The sequence below is a fragment of the Portunus trituberculatus genome, chromosome 46 (assembly GCF_017591435.1).
Source record: "Portunus trituberculatus isolate SZX2019 chromosome 46, ASM1759143v1, whole genome shotgun sequence".
Taxonomy (NCBI): domain Eukaryota; kingdom Metazoa; phylum Arthropoda; class Malacostraca; order Decapoda; family Portunidae; genus Portunus; species Portunus trituberculatus.
In genome coordinates, this window is record NC_059300.1 from 27,667,735 (window position 1) to 27,682,734 (window position 15,000).

Genomic DNA, 15,000 nt, shown 5'->3' on the forward strand with positions numbered 1-15,000 from the left:
AGAAGGAGGAGGTAGTTATCTTGCAGAAATATAGAGGAGGACAAGAAGAAGGAGGAAGAGAAAAAAGAGAAAGAGGAGGCTGTGTTGAGCTTGGTGTGAGATGATGATGATGATGATGATGATGAGAGAGAGAGAGAGAGAGAGAGAGAGAGAGAGAGAGAGAGAGAGAGAGAGAGAGAGAGAGAGAGAGAGAGAGAGAGGAGGGTAATCTAGGTAGGGAGAGACAAAGGAAAGATGCGAAGAAAGAAGTGGAGGTGTTTGTGTGTGTGTGTGTGTGTGTGTGTGTGTGTGTGTGTGTGTGTGGACAGGTGGACAAAGACGGGAAGGAGGAGGAGTATGAGATTAATATTTACAGGTTATGTTATCAGTTGAGGAAAAGAATAAACCCTCGTAAAGGGGAAGAAGAAGAAGAAGAAGGAGGAGGAGGAGGAGGAGGAGGAAGAGAAGGAAGAGAAAGAAAAGGAGAGGGAATGAGAAAGAGGTAGATAAAGATTAAAGAGTTTCGTTTCCATACAAATAGATTGACAGACACACACACACACACACACACACACACACACACGGTAGCTCAGTGGTTAGAGCGCTGGCTTCACAAGCCAGAGGACCGGGGTTCGATTCCCCGGCCGGGTGAAGATATTTGGGTGTCTCCTTTCACGTGTAGCCCCTGTTCACCTAGCAGTGAATAGGTACGGGATGTAAATCGAGGAGTTGTGACCTTATTGTCCCGGTGTGTGGTGTGTGCCTGGTCTCAGGCATATCCGAAGATCGGAACTAATGAGCTCTGAGCTCGTTCCGTAGGGTAACGTCTGGCTGTCTCGTTAGAGAGTGCAGCAGATCAAACAGTGAAACACACACACACAAACACAAACATCTTTTTTTAATATTTGAAGCACGTTTTTAAATATTTGTATGTATACTTATTCATTTATCAATTTGTTTGATTTTTTAGCAGTTTTTTTTTTATCATTGGTTAATTGTTTATATATATGTATATGCTTTCCTATTTATCTATTGTGTGTGAGTCCTTGCCAACTTGTGTCTTTCTGTCTATGTCTGTGTCTCTTTGTCTATCTATGAAGCTTGCTGGTTGTTAGTTTGCAAACATCTAGTTATCTCTCTCTTATTGCTTTGTTTACCTTCGCATAACACCTTGAGTACCATGAAGCGTTCCCATATTCACTCTGCTTACTATTTGGTAATTTTATACAGCTTCAGAAACTTATGTGGAGGATTAAAATAATGAAGACTGTGCCCATTAATCTTTTGACCACCATAGACCCTTGCTAATGAACATAATATGGCCTAATCATACACAAATCTCAAGGTAAAAACGCGTCCCAGTACTGAAAGGGCTAATCTGTTTATCATCATTTCACCGATCTCTACGTGCAGTACATTCATATATCTATTCAAACAATCATTCATCTTTCAGTCCTTTTTGATTGCGTCTCTATTCACGTCCCAGTATATTCATCGATATATATGCTGCTCTTGCCATCCCCTGCACCGCTCACTCCAACGAGGCTTACCACAAGACCGACCCACAGATCACCCACACACAATCGAACCATGAAGATCAAACACTGCCCACCTGCCACCTGCCACCTGCCACCTGAAGCTCATTGTACAATTAGAGGCGTGTGTTCCTACTTTATGTGAAATATCAAATCACTGACTTTTAAATGCCACGCCACGATTATCTATAGCCAGTCTCATTTCTTTCATTATTCGTCTCTACTACCACAGGACCAAACCACAGCAATACCACACTACCACAGCCGTGAGGAATTAGTGGAAGGTGAATGATATAGGGTAGGGAATCAATGACAATCACCACCGCAGCACCACTTGTCACAGCCACAGGACCACAGCCACAGAGGTTTCTTATCAGTGCATAGGAGGTGAAGGAAGTGGATAGGAAATAAGTGGAGGGCGGTAAAGAGAGAGTAGGAAAAGAAATTAAGGCTTCGCTCAAGATGAAAGGAAAGAATAAGTGAAAGAAGGGGCAGAGAGAGAGAGAGAGAGAGAGAGAGAGAGAGAGAGAGAGAGAGAGAGGGAGAGGGAGGGAGGTGCGTGAGTGCGTGGGATTTAGAGAACTTGAGGTGAGGGTTGAGGTCTAATGACATGCCTTCACGCAAGTCTTTCTTTCTCTTTCCCCTCATTTCTCTCTCTCTCTCTCTCTCTCTCTCTCTCTCTCTTCCCAATCCTGCCCTTCTCCCCAGTTCGCTCTCCCTCTTCTTTCTTTCTCTGCCCTCCCTCGTTTCCTCTATTTCTGCTTACCTGCTCCTGGACTTAATATTCTCCTGTCATGTCATCGCTGCACCTGAGCCCGTCTCACCTACGCCATCTACTAATTTTTTTCCCCCTCCCGTCAATCTATCTAAAATTCTTCTGCATTTTAAAGGCATACCAAAGACACGTAGACCGAAATGTAAAGTGTAGATCGCATACTTAAATGGGATCGTGATACATAGAACTTAAGCTGAGGTAGTAATGTGAAATCTGTTCTTAAAATTTGTGTGCCATGTTGTTTGACTATTGATAAATGTTTCAGGTATTTCCGCCTATTCAGTCATCATTGTTGTGTTCATCTCCGTTACTCGTGATTTTATTTTCTCATTTTTTTTTCTTCTAGTCATTCTTCCACTTCCGTTTTCAATTCCTAGGCGTTCTCTACGAATTTTCTCCACCTCCTTCACTCATTTCTCTTCCTCACTCACGAATTAAATCTTCATTTTTACGCTTATTTTTTCAATCATCATCTATTTTGTTTACTCCTTCCACCCACTAATCCACTTCCTCCACTCATTATCTCCACCTCTACTACACGATCCTCTATTTCTTCCACTCATTCTTCCACATTAATCACACACTCTTCACTGAACCTCCACCAGTCTCCACCAACCACCTCCATCCAACTTCCACCACCACCACCACCACTGCTTCCACCCCCACCACTCTCCACACACTCTAGGCGAAGCTCACACCTTGAACTCCATCTCTCCTCAACTTCCCCAACCACTCACCTCACCTCGCCTCCGCCACTAACTTTGTCCTAAGAACCAACCAACTCACGTGGAGGGAGTGGATGGCGGCTATTCCAGACTATGGTGCTGCGAGAGAGAGAGAGAGAGAGAGAGAGAGAGAGGGAGAGAGGGAGAATTTTAGGTTTTAGATTTTAGATTTTTTATTATCCACCAAAGTAATTATTTATTATTCGAATTACAATTAACAGACTGTAATTACAATAAATACTTGAATTAAATGGTTTGAAATGCGTGTTTTCTACAGGCATCACTTATGGCTACATAGAAATATAAAGTAAAATAAGGTAAATAAAAAAAAAAAAGAGAGAGAGAGAGAGAGAGAGAGAGAGAGAGAGAGAGAGAGAGAGAGAGAGAGAGAGAGAGAGAGAGAGAGAGAGAGAGAGTAAAGGATGGGGTATGATGAAATAGGTTTTGAGAGAGTGGACGAGGGTAGGCATAAATAGAAGAAGGTAGATTTTAGGCCTAAAAAAGAAAGGAAAGGAGAAGAGGAAAGAGGAGATGAGAAAATTTAGATGTGAGGGAGAAAATGAAAAAAGAGGAAGAGGCAGGGAGGGTAAGTGATGGACGGGGGGAAGAGGAGTGTTTGAAGACGGAAGAGGGAGAGAAGAGGGTGAGGAAGGAACAAAAAAAGAGGCAGCGATGGAAAAAGGGTGGAAAAGAGAAGGATAAATAAAACAGCTTCGAAAAGTGGGAGAGAGGGAGAGAGGAAAGAGGAAGAGGTAAATAAAAGAGTATGAGAGGGATACTGGGGAAAAAGAGAGAGAGAGAGAGAGAGAGAGAGAGAGAGAGAGAGAGAGAGAGAGAGAGAGAGAGGTGGTAAAAGAAGGGAGAAAGTGAAAATGAAAAAAACAAAAACAAAATAGAAAATAGAGAAGATAAGCTACTGGAGAGACTGACATGGTGAAGCAAAACAAAATAATACAAGCTTGGAGTCATGAGGAAAAACACCTGACCTGCTGTACACTCTCACGAGGCTCGGGAATTGAAAAACACTAAAATACCACATAAAACAAAACGTCAGGCAAGTAATCAAGAAAAGCCACAACCAACATAACTTAATATTAAACCGGAACTCGTAACTTTTGCAAACCTGGGGAAGAAAAATACGGCTTTGGAGAAATATACCTTGAATAACGAGGAAGGAGAGGAAGAGAAAGAAAGGAACGGGGGAGAAGAAAGTTAATGGGAGGAATACTGAGACTTGCTTGAATTAAAGAGACATTAGGAGTATTCACTGGAGGATTGATGGAGGGGGTAGAGGGAGAGAAATAGGGGGAATATAATATCATGGAAGTGTAGTGGTGGTGGGGAATCGATCTTGTTCCTGAGGTAACTTGTTTAATTATTGCTGGGGGAGGAAGGTGCCGGGTGATGCATTCTGGAAGGTTGGGGGGTGGATGCGGGTAGAGAGGTGGGGGAGTAAGGGGGGAGAGAGGGTCAGTGATGGGTGGTGGTGTTGAGAGGGAAGCAATGAAATATTCCAGAGTCCTCCTGTCCTGATGTGGCTGTGGCTCCGTGCGTGGCTCCCCGTCATGGCTCCCTGTTCCGAAATCAATGCTCTCTCTCTCTCTCTCTCTCTCTCTCTCTCTCTCTCTCTCTCTCTCTCTCTCTCTCTCTATCAGGCAAAAAGTACCTTCCATGCTCCCCCTTTCTCTCCATCCCTACTTCCCTTCCCTCCTACCTACTCCCACTCCTCCCCACTTACCTCTCCTCCTTCCCTACCTACTCCTCCAACTCCTCTCCCTCTCTTCCTCCCATCCTCCCTTCCTCCCTTCAGTCTCTCCACATTTCACACTCAGCATCGCTTTGGCTTCACACTTTAATTTCGTTCCTCTTAAAATTTGCGCCGGGTGTTTCAACGGGGCGCGGGAATTCATTTGTTGGCTCACGGTCGATGTCTGTTACACTTCTAGGGGGTAAACAAAAAAACAACAACACAAACGCGAACGAGGTAGAGTGTTTGCCGTAAAAAAAAATAAAAAGAGAGATAGAGAGAGAGAGAGAGAGAGTAAATAAAAAGGACTCAATGTAGGCGAAAAAGTCTCTCTCTCTCTCTCTCTCTGTGTGTGTGTGTGTGTGTGTGTGTGTGTGTGTGTGTGTGTGTGTGTGTGTGTGTGTGTGTGTGTGTGTGGATGCGACAGTCTCAAATTTTGGACATTGAAACCGTTGTACCATGAAAATTAATCTCCTTTCTCTTCCCTTTTTCTATATATCTTAATTTCCCGCTTCTTCCTTTTTCCTCCCTTTTGCGCTGGGTCCTTTCTCTCTCTCTCTCTCTCTCTCTCTCTCTCTCTCTCTCTCTCTCTCTCTCTCTCTCTCTCTCTCTCTTGACGTTACCCCCTTTCATTCCAACATTCCTTCATTCCGTCACTAATTTCACAGTCCTTCCTCTCGTCTCCTGTCCTCGCTCACCCACAATTATTAGTGACCCTGGAGGCTGCTTTTACCTCATCTCCCTGCATCCACTTCACCTCGGCGTGCACTGTAATTGTTCAGGTAATGAGGGGTGACCCATACCTGTCTGTCTGTGCCTCGTCCAATATACTTGCCTATTGATTTGCCGACGGGAGTTATGTTTCTTTTGTATTATTTAGGGTTTTGCTTTGTCTCTCATTACTTGGTTGGTGGGTTTGTGTACTTGTTACAGTGTTAATCCCTTCAGTACCAGGACGCGTTTTTCATATTTATTCTGCTTACTATTTGGTGATTCTAAACAGTTTCAGAAACTTATGTTGGGGGATTGAAATAGTAAAGATTGTGGCCATTAATCTTCTGACCATCATAGACTCTTTCTAATGTCAATAAAATCGTCTAATCATAGCCAAACTCAAGAGAGACATGCGTTCAAGTACTGAAGGGATTAATGGTAATGTTTTTTCTTAACCTTCATTACTGGGAAGCATTTTTACCGTGAGTTTTTTTGGATATGATAAAAACGATTTTTTTTCTTTTTACATTTGGAATAGCCTAAGAAGATCAGAACATTAATGGACAAAGGTCTTCAATATTTTAATAACCCACATAAGTTTCAGAAGCTGTATAAAATCACCAAATAGTAAGTTAAATAAATATAGAAATGTGTCATAGTACTGAAAGGATTTGAAGTCTATAAGTGACAGTGGATGGTTTGTTTGTAGAGGATATAATGCTTTTTGGATTTGTTGTAATACGAGTTTTGATATTCTTGTACATGCAGTATTTATTTGATCGTAGTTTCTTTCAGCCTTCTTCTTTGGTGTATTTGTTATTACTGCGCTTTCTTCGACCTTTATTTCTTGCTGGTAACGTTTTCATTCACTTTATTGTATTTTACTACCTCGTTTGTTCAGTCCGTTTCTTCTTAGGACCTTCTTCATTCAGTCTATCTCTTGTTACTGGCGTCTTCATTCAATCTATTTCTTGTTCCGACGCCTTTCTTTACTCTTTTTCTTGTTTCCAGTGTCTCTTTCTTCTCCCTTTAGTCTATTTCTTGCCATATCGTCTTTCTTCTCTGTGTTTCTTGTTTCTTTCACTCTTTTCTTGTTTCTAGTGTCTTTCTCCAGTATTTTTTGTGTATTTTATCACCATGACATACACATCACCATTTTGAGACAGGCGGGCGAGAGGGAAGGCAGAGCGAAAGACAGGCAGACAAGGAGGCAACCAGGAAGACAGAGCAGCAAAGGAAGGCAGGAAGGCGAACCAGCAGCCGAGAAGTAAACTGATCTAGTCAGAGGCAAATCCGGTCAGTCATTCAATCAGACGAAACAGACAACGAGTGAAGTGGAAAGACAGGGAGGCAAGCCGGGCAGCAAGCTAGTTAGCCCGCCATTCAGAGTGCAAGCCAGGCAATCAGCCCAGTAGCCAGCCAGCCAGCCAGTCAGCCAAGCAGCGAGCCAATTTAGGAGTGAATTCCTTTCCTGTGTGTAGGTTGATGGGATTTAGTGGGGAGGGAGAGCGTGAGGGAGAGACATAAAGCAGGTGACGTGTGAGGGGAAGAGGCGCGAGGCAGTCAGGGAAAGGGAGGGAGGGACGGACGCGACGCTACTAAGAAGAAGGAGCGATGGGGAAGAATAGAGTGAAGTGACGTGGCGGTGATTGGGTGGGTGCGTATGTATGTCTGTGTGTATGTACTGAACAAACCAGTGCGACAGGCGACACACACACACACACACACACACACACACACACACACACACACACACCATCCTTCTTCTCCTTTCCTTTCTTTCCTTCCTCCATCCAGACACGCAGCGCTGAATAAACAGAACAAAACTGGCACACTTACTGATTTTCCTTCCTGGCCAAAGAAGAAAGAGGAAGAAGAGGAGGAGGAAGAAGAAGAAGAGAAGGAGGAGGAGGAGGAGGAGGAGGAGAAAGGCAAGGAGGACAGCCAGCGTCTCTCTCACTCTCTCGTGCCTTAAGTTGACATGCCTCTCGACACATATTAAGCAGCTCGTGGCGGGGTTCTGTAGGCGCGGCGGCGGCAGACAGGCTAGGCAGAGGCAGAGGCAGGCTAGACAGGTTAGTGGAGGAGCCTGTCACAATATACTTAAGGTTTTATGATGCAGTAACTGTAAGTCAAACCGCCTCTGTCACCACCACCACCACCACCACTATCACCACCACCACCACCGTGTTTGGTTGACTGACTGTCCTAGTGTGTGTGTGTGTGTGTGTGTGTGTGTGTGTGTGTTGGTGCTGTCATGGTTTTAATAAAAGGAAGTGCTTTAAGTAAGAAAAAAAAGATACTCATGAAAAATAACGTGCTTGAAGGAGAAAGACTGAGTTTGGAGGAGGAGGAGGCGGAGGAGGAGGAAGAGGAGGAGGAGGGAAGAGGAAGAGGATGATGACGACGGCCTGATGAGTAGTGGGAGGAAAGGAGGAGGAGGAGGAGAAGAAAGAGGAAGAGGTAAAGGAGAACAAGAAAAGAGAAGAGAGGAAGAGGAGGAAGAGGAGGAGGATGAGAAGAAGTGCCGTGTTTTAGCTGCTGACAAATAAAACGAAGAGGCTTATTTTCTTACCTTCTTCGTCTCTATTACCCTCACTTTTCCTTCTCTTACTATTTTCGTTCCAGTATCTCTTTTATCTTTCCTCCTCCTCCTCCTCCTCCTCCTCCTCCTTCTCCTCCTCCTCCTCCTCCTCCTCCTCCTCCTCTTCCCGCAAGTCGACTTCAACAATACAAACCATTCTCTTTCTACAAACGGCTGTCAGAGCGAAATGTGAAATCCCACTGGTCTTTGGCAGAGAAGATATGAGAGAGAGAGAGAGAGAGAGAGAGAGAGAGAGAGAGAGAGAGAGAGAGAGAGAGAGAGAGAGAGAGTCATAAAAATAAGTTCTTAGAGGTATCATATTGTAGAATGACGAAAACATACCACCACCATCACCACCACCACTTTTTATTACACTTTTATTGAACTTGTATTTGCTCTTTATCATTCTTTATTTGACCTTGAATGCCTCGCTAAACTGAACACTATCTCTTTTTTTTTTTTTTAGCATCATTTTCCTGCATCACTTCTCTTTTTACCCTTCAATACCTCCCCAAACTAAGCTAAACCGGTTACGAGGCGGTGGAGAAAGAGATCAAAGTTTCATAACGAGACGATGACTTTTACGAGTAGAAAGAGCGAGAGAGAGAGACGGAGTGAGTGAAGGCAAAAGTTAGCCAATGTTTTTGTAATGTCAATGATGGGATGATTTACTCGTACAACGCATGATTCGGTCTGCTCTTCTGCCGCAGCCATCATCGGCCGCTCCTAAATAGGGAAAGCTTTACGAGGAAGTTTCTGAAGGGGAAAGTTTGAACCCCTTCAGTACTGGAACTCATTTTTGTCTCGAGTTTTGGATATGATTAGGAAGTGGGTATGGAGGTCAGAAGATTAACCCCTTCAGTACCAGGACGCGTTTTCATATTCCCTCTGGTTACTATATGATGATTATATACAGGTTCAGAAACTTATGTGGGAATTAAAATAGTGAAAACTGTGACCATTAATCTTCTGACTTTCATAGACCCTTCCTAATGTTAATAAAACCGTCTAATCATACCCAAACTCAAAGTAAAAACGCGTCTCAGTACTGAAAGGGGGTTAATGGCCACAGTCTTCACTATTTTAATCCCCCCACATGAGTTTCTGAAGCTGTATAAAATCATCAAATAGTAACCAGAATGAATATGGAAACGCGTCATGGTACTGAAAATTTTAAGGGGAAAGTTTGGCTTCTTGCTCAAGTTTGTGTGTTTACGTGTAGTTTTTTTGTTGGTTCCCTTCCATTTGTGAGGTTGTAAATGTCTTGCAGTTCTGCCACCACGAGTTTGCCTGTCTTGATTGTGTTTTGGTTACAGAGGTTGTTTTGAGGCTGTCGCGGTGATGGTGCTCCGAGGATTGTGGTGGTGGTGATGGTGATACTGGTGATGATGGTGGTTTTGGTGTTTGTGGTGTAGATAGTGACAGTGGTGGTGGGTAACCGCATTTCTTTTATTTTTTGTTTATTTTGTGTTTTTTTTTTTTTTTTTCGCACACCTACAGGCACGGGCACACGCACAATCACACGCACACTTACACGCGCACACACACACACACACACACGCACACACACACACACATCACATCACAGAGAGACGCTTTTCTCACGACAAACAAAATTATGAGTGTGGAAAACAAACACCGCGTGGAAACAACTGTAATTAAACTTTTTATTCTAAAGCTGGAAAAAAAGTCTGGTCGCGTAATTGAAATAATTCCCGTGGCCTAAAAAACAACAAGAACAACAAAACCAACCACAACAAAATTATCAGCACCACCCCCACCATCCCCACCACCACCACCACCACCACCACCACCAACAACAACAACAACAACAACAACAACAACAACAACAACAATGATAATGATAAAAGTACTAATAACAATGATGATAATAATGAAAATGCCTGCCGAGTATTTTTTCTAAATCTATTTTTCTCACACGTTTTTCCGCCGTTCTCCTCCTCCTCCTCCTCCTCCTCCTCCTCCTCCTCCTCCTCCTTCTCCTCCTCCTCCTCCTCCTCCTCCTTCCTCCTCCTCCTCCTCCTCCTCCTCCTCCTTCTCCTCCTCCTCCTCCTCCTCCTCCTCTCCAGTCTTCTGAGCCGCCACCAACATTGATCTTCGATTAAAACCTGCAGAGAGAAAAGTTATCGCGAGTAATCTGGTCATTAAAAATTCGTTTAAAGGTGATTCTACGCTGTCTGACCTTCCCTTCCTCCTCGCCTTCCTTTCTTCCTCTTCATATTCCACGTTCTCCACTTCCTCCTCCTCCTCCTTGTCGTCCTCTTCCTTCTTCCTGTTTGTTACTTAGCACAATTTTTTTTTATTTTTCCTTCCTTTCTTCTTTTTCTGTCACTACTGATATTTTTCTCATTGCCTTTATCACTTTTCACAACTTCCATCCATGAATGGCTTGGATTCCTGAATGGCTTGGCTTTGTAAGATTTTTAGACTCGTTTCATTGTTGTGTAAATGCGCGTGTCCGTTTCCACCCTTTTTTGTTTCTCTAATCTTTTCCATTTTAATCCTTCCATTCCCTCCCTCATTTTCTCCTTCTTCCTTCCCTCCTCTCTCCCCCCCTCTCTCTCTCTCTCTCTCCCACTGTGAAATCTTAATTACCTTCTCGGCTTATTCCTTCCTCCTCCTCTTCTTTGTTTTTCGTTCCCTCCCTTTATTTTTGGTGGTTAATTATGTGTGTTGTTATGTATTTCTTTTGTCTTGTTGTTGTTATTGTTGTTGTTGTTGTTGTTGTTGTTGGTGTGCTTTTGTATATTTCACATTATTAAGACGTTTCGTTTTGATAAAGCAGAATCGTGCTTTGTAATTTTTCGTGTCGTTTAGTTTTCATTTTGTTTTGTTTACTGAAAGAGTTTTGTTCTATGCATATACTTAACTAAGACACCATTCACTTTTATTTCTATTTCATCTGCATTCAGCTAATACTTTTCCCCATTCCTCTCCTTCCTCTTATTTCCTTTCCTCACCTCCCTCTCTTTTCTTCCCTCCTTTCTTCTCTCATCCTCTCTCCACTCCTCTCATCATTTCTCCCCTTTCCTGTCCTCACCGTCCCTCCTTTTTCCTTTTCTTTCCCCTCTCCTCCATTCCCCTTTCACATCCTCCCTCTCTCCTTTTCTCTCCATCCCTTATCTCTCCTTCCCCATCTCTCCTCCTCCATCAGCCCTCTCCTCATCTTTTTTGCAGCCGTCTTAAGAATCAGGATTACTTGGGATCGTATGGGATAAACAGATACTAGAACGTCCTCTGGTCTATAACGAGCGTACATACTGAAATATATGGTGTGGGGAGCTAAGTGTTAAAGAACTGACCAGGATAGAGAAAAAATTAAAGGTGAAGGAATAGAAGAAGAAGAAAAGGGAGTTGAATGGCAGGGTAGAATATGGAAATGAATGAATTGGATAGATGAGAAGCAGGGTACGTTAAATTAGGAGAAAGATATGATGGGGATAAAGTAACATGTTTGATAAGGAAGAGAAGGGATTGAATAAAGGATGGAATGCAATATAGAAATGGTAAGATAGAAATAGAGAAATACGCAGGATTGACTTGACAGAAAATAAATGATAAAGTGAATGGTATAGACAAATTGAATAAAGGTAGAATAGAGAAAGACCATGATACAATAAAGGAGAAACGAATGTGATACGACAAAAAGAAAAATATGAAAAATACGAAGAAATATGTTAGAATAAAAGAAAAAAAATGTAATAAAAAGATAAAAGCACACGATTGGATAAAAAAAAGAAAAAGGAAAAAGAAAAATGAGTGAATAAAAATTAGTGGAATAAAATAGATAAATAGATATGAAGTGAATACAGGGAAAAAAAATGACGACAAGCTATAAATAAAACAGTAAAACGAAGAATAACATAAAATAGAAAAAAAAAAAGATGAACGAGAAGAAAAAAATAAGTTAAATAAACAAATAAACACGAAACAATATAAACACAGAATGATATGAAGCTAAACAACAAAAAAAAAACGAGAAAATGAAAAAAATAAGACAGGAAAATAAATAAACGAATAAGAAAACAAGAAAAGAAAAGAAACAACCGAAAATAAGAGAACGAAAAGAAAATAAGTCAGCAAAATAAACAAACGAACAAAAACACAATAAAAAAACAAACAAAAACAAGATAAGCAACACGGAATCCCAATATAAGTAGAGAAAGACTCCCAACAATGTGCACGCCACCTGTTACCTTCACCTTAGTGCTCATCCCCCTTAGAACCACGCAGGTGTGTTCACAGGTGTGCTTTTCCCATCCTGTTTCCCTTCCCAACAATCCACTCGTAACCCTGACCTACTGCCTCGCAAAACTGCACCTGCTGGGGTTAAAAGCCACGCAGATATCACACTTTTACCTCTGTTTGTTTACTTGACCTTTTTTCTTTAGCATGGGTTAAGTTGGGTTGGGTTGGGTTGGGTTAGATAGGGTTGGGTTTGGCTGGGTTGGGTTGGGTTGGGTTGGGTTGGGTTTAGTTTGGCTTGGATTAGGTTAGATAGGGTTGGGTTGGGTTAGGTTGGGTTGGGTTGTGTTGGGTTGGGATTGGGTTAGGTTAGATAGGGTTGGGTTGGGTTGGGTTGGGTTGGGTTGGGTTGAGTTGGGTTGGGTTAGGTAGGGTTGGGTTGGGTTGGGATTGGTTAGATGTCACACTTTCTTATTTTTTTTCTTGTTTTCTTAGTATTTTTTTCTTTAGGTTAGGTTGGGTTGGATTAGGTTTGGGTTGGGTTGGGTTAGGTTAGGTTGGGTTACATTGGGTTGGGTTGGGTGAGGACAGGATAGGTTATAATAGGTTGGGTTGGGTTGGGTTGGGTTCGGCTCGTGAGGATTTGTTATTTTTCTTTCAGTTCAGGAAAAATAAGTGTCTAGTTTTACTTTTCTTTTTCGTTTTTTATGTGTTTATTTGATCTATTCTTTTTTATATTACTTTACCTTTTTCCCGTGCTAAATTTTACTTCTTCACCACCTTCATTTTTTTCTCTCTCTGCATGTAACTTTTAGAATTCTGATTTGTTCGCTTACTTGACACAGAGAAAATTGTGTTCAGTTTCCTTTTTTTTCGACTGAACTTTTTTTTTGGTTGTGATATATATTTTCTTTTCCGTGTAACAATTTCCTCCCCCTCTTTCGTTTTCTCTCCCCAATTCCCACCTTGCCTTACTAATTGGTCTGGTCTGTATTGATTCCACCTGACATCTTTCCCTCCTACCCACCCTCACCCCAACTCTTACCTCCTTCCCTCCCTTCGTCCCCAGAACCCCCTTACCTGTCACCTACGCCACACTTCTGGGTGTATAAGATTATCCTCGTACCTCTCTCTCTCTCTCTCTCTCTCTCTCTCTCATTACCGGTAAGATCACTAATCACCCCAGAATCAATTATCTCATTCTCTAATCAGACGGGCAGAAGCAACAAGGGTTCACGCAACACGCCTCCAATTCCTCCAAAGCTCCCAAGCCTGACCGGGTTCGTTCATTTGTTAGCGCGTTAGTTATGGTGTTTGATATTGTGTGTTTAGAGGGTTTCTGTCTTGGTTTTGCCCTAGTTCACTGGTATAGCTTGTAATTTGAGTGTGTTCGGTAAGTGTTTTTTTTCACTGGCGGCATTAGTTTACCGGGTTTTGATTGCGTTTTCCTTGTTTAGTGTGAGTTTCTGCGTAAGTATTGGTTTATCATATGCTGTGTGTGTGTGTGTGTGTGTGTGTGTGTGTGTGTGTGTGTGTGTGTGTGTGTGTGTGAGAAATGTTTGTGTAAGTTGTCCGCGAGTGTTAGTCTAGAAGGAGGTATTGTTTGTGTGTTTGGAAGTGTTTGTGTAATTCTTTTGCAAACGTTTACTTTTATATATTGTGTTTTGGCAGGTTTGTTTGTGAAATCTTATACTAGTAGGAAGACAAGGATGATTTCCAAAAGATACGTAAAATTAGGACATAATTCATTGGCTGTATAAATGATTCACTATAGTTTACGTCAAAAAAAACTTAATCCTTCTGTACTGGGACACTTTTTTTTACCTTGAGATTTAGACATGATTACTTGATTTTATTTACATTAAGCAAAGTCTATGGAGGTCAGAATATTAATGCACAGAGTCTTCACTATTCTAATCCCCACAAGAATTTCTAAAGCTGTATAAAGTCACCATATAGCAAGCAGAATGAATATGAAAACGTGTTATTGTACTGAAGGGGTTAAACATAGGAAAGATAACGCTTATATTGAGGTAAAAAGAAGAAACAGTCAGAAGTATCTACTCTTACATGGACATTGTTTGTAATTTAGCTTGGACTGTACAAAGCTTAATTAAAACACGTCCAAAATGTGTGCGAGGAGAGTCTTTCCTTAATTCCTGTAACAAGAGAAGTACACCACGGCACTGACAAGGGAAAAAGAACATTAGGGAACGCAAACTCCTTGAATTCCTGCTTTTTTTTTTTCCGTCAAGAATCTGAAATTAGATCCCCGAGAAAAATACCAGAGTGGAAATAAAAAGCGTGGAGTGAAGATCGTCTCGCGGTGGCTGCTTGACATGAAAGGCTTGAGTCTGCCTGCCAGGAAGACGAGGCGCCAGGTACACTTACAGAAACATGCTGGGATATATTAAAGAAGATGAAACGTAATATTACCTTTCGTGGGAGTCTCTTCAAGTCGAGATACAGTTTCATTCAAAGTTTAAGTGTTTCAGTTAGTAATACAAGGTAGACGAAATTCTTTTCAACTGGATATGAGTATTAACCTCTTCAATACTAGGATACATTGTTTACCTCGAGATTTGTGTGTGATTAGACTATTTTATTGACATCAGGAAGGGTATATGGAGGTCAGAAGATTAACAGCCAGAGTCTTCACTATTCTAATCCCCATGTAAGTCTCTGGAGCTGTATAAAATTACCAGATAGTAACCAGAATGAATATGAAGATGCGT

At 41.9% G+C, this 15,000-nt stretch overlaps 2 protein-coding genes across 6 annotated transcripts in view; one reads left to right on the plus strand and one right to left on the minus strand.

The window, feature by feature from the left end:
* The window catches only part of LOC123519931, a 178,442-nt gene that overhangs the window by 77,240 nt on the left and 86,202 nt on the right, over positions 1 to 15,000 (minus strand). The gene's annotated exons all lie outside the window — the stretch shown is intronic.
* Positions 1 to 15,000, plus strand: part of LOC123519932 — a 151,210-nt gene that overhangs the window by 76,693 nt on the left and 59,517 nt on the right. The window contains exon 4 of one of the 2 annotated variants that reach the window (XR_006679128.1): positions 7,273 to 7,402. The exons of the other annotated variant lie outside the window; for it this stretch is intronic. The gene's annotated coding sequence lies outside the window, so the exon portion shown is untranslated. Of the gene's footprint in view, positions 1 to 7,272; positions 7,403 to 15,000 lie in introns of those variants that run through there. 2 annotated transcript variants of the gene reach the window in all.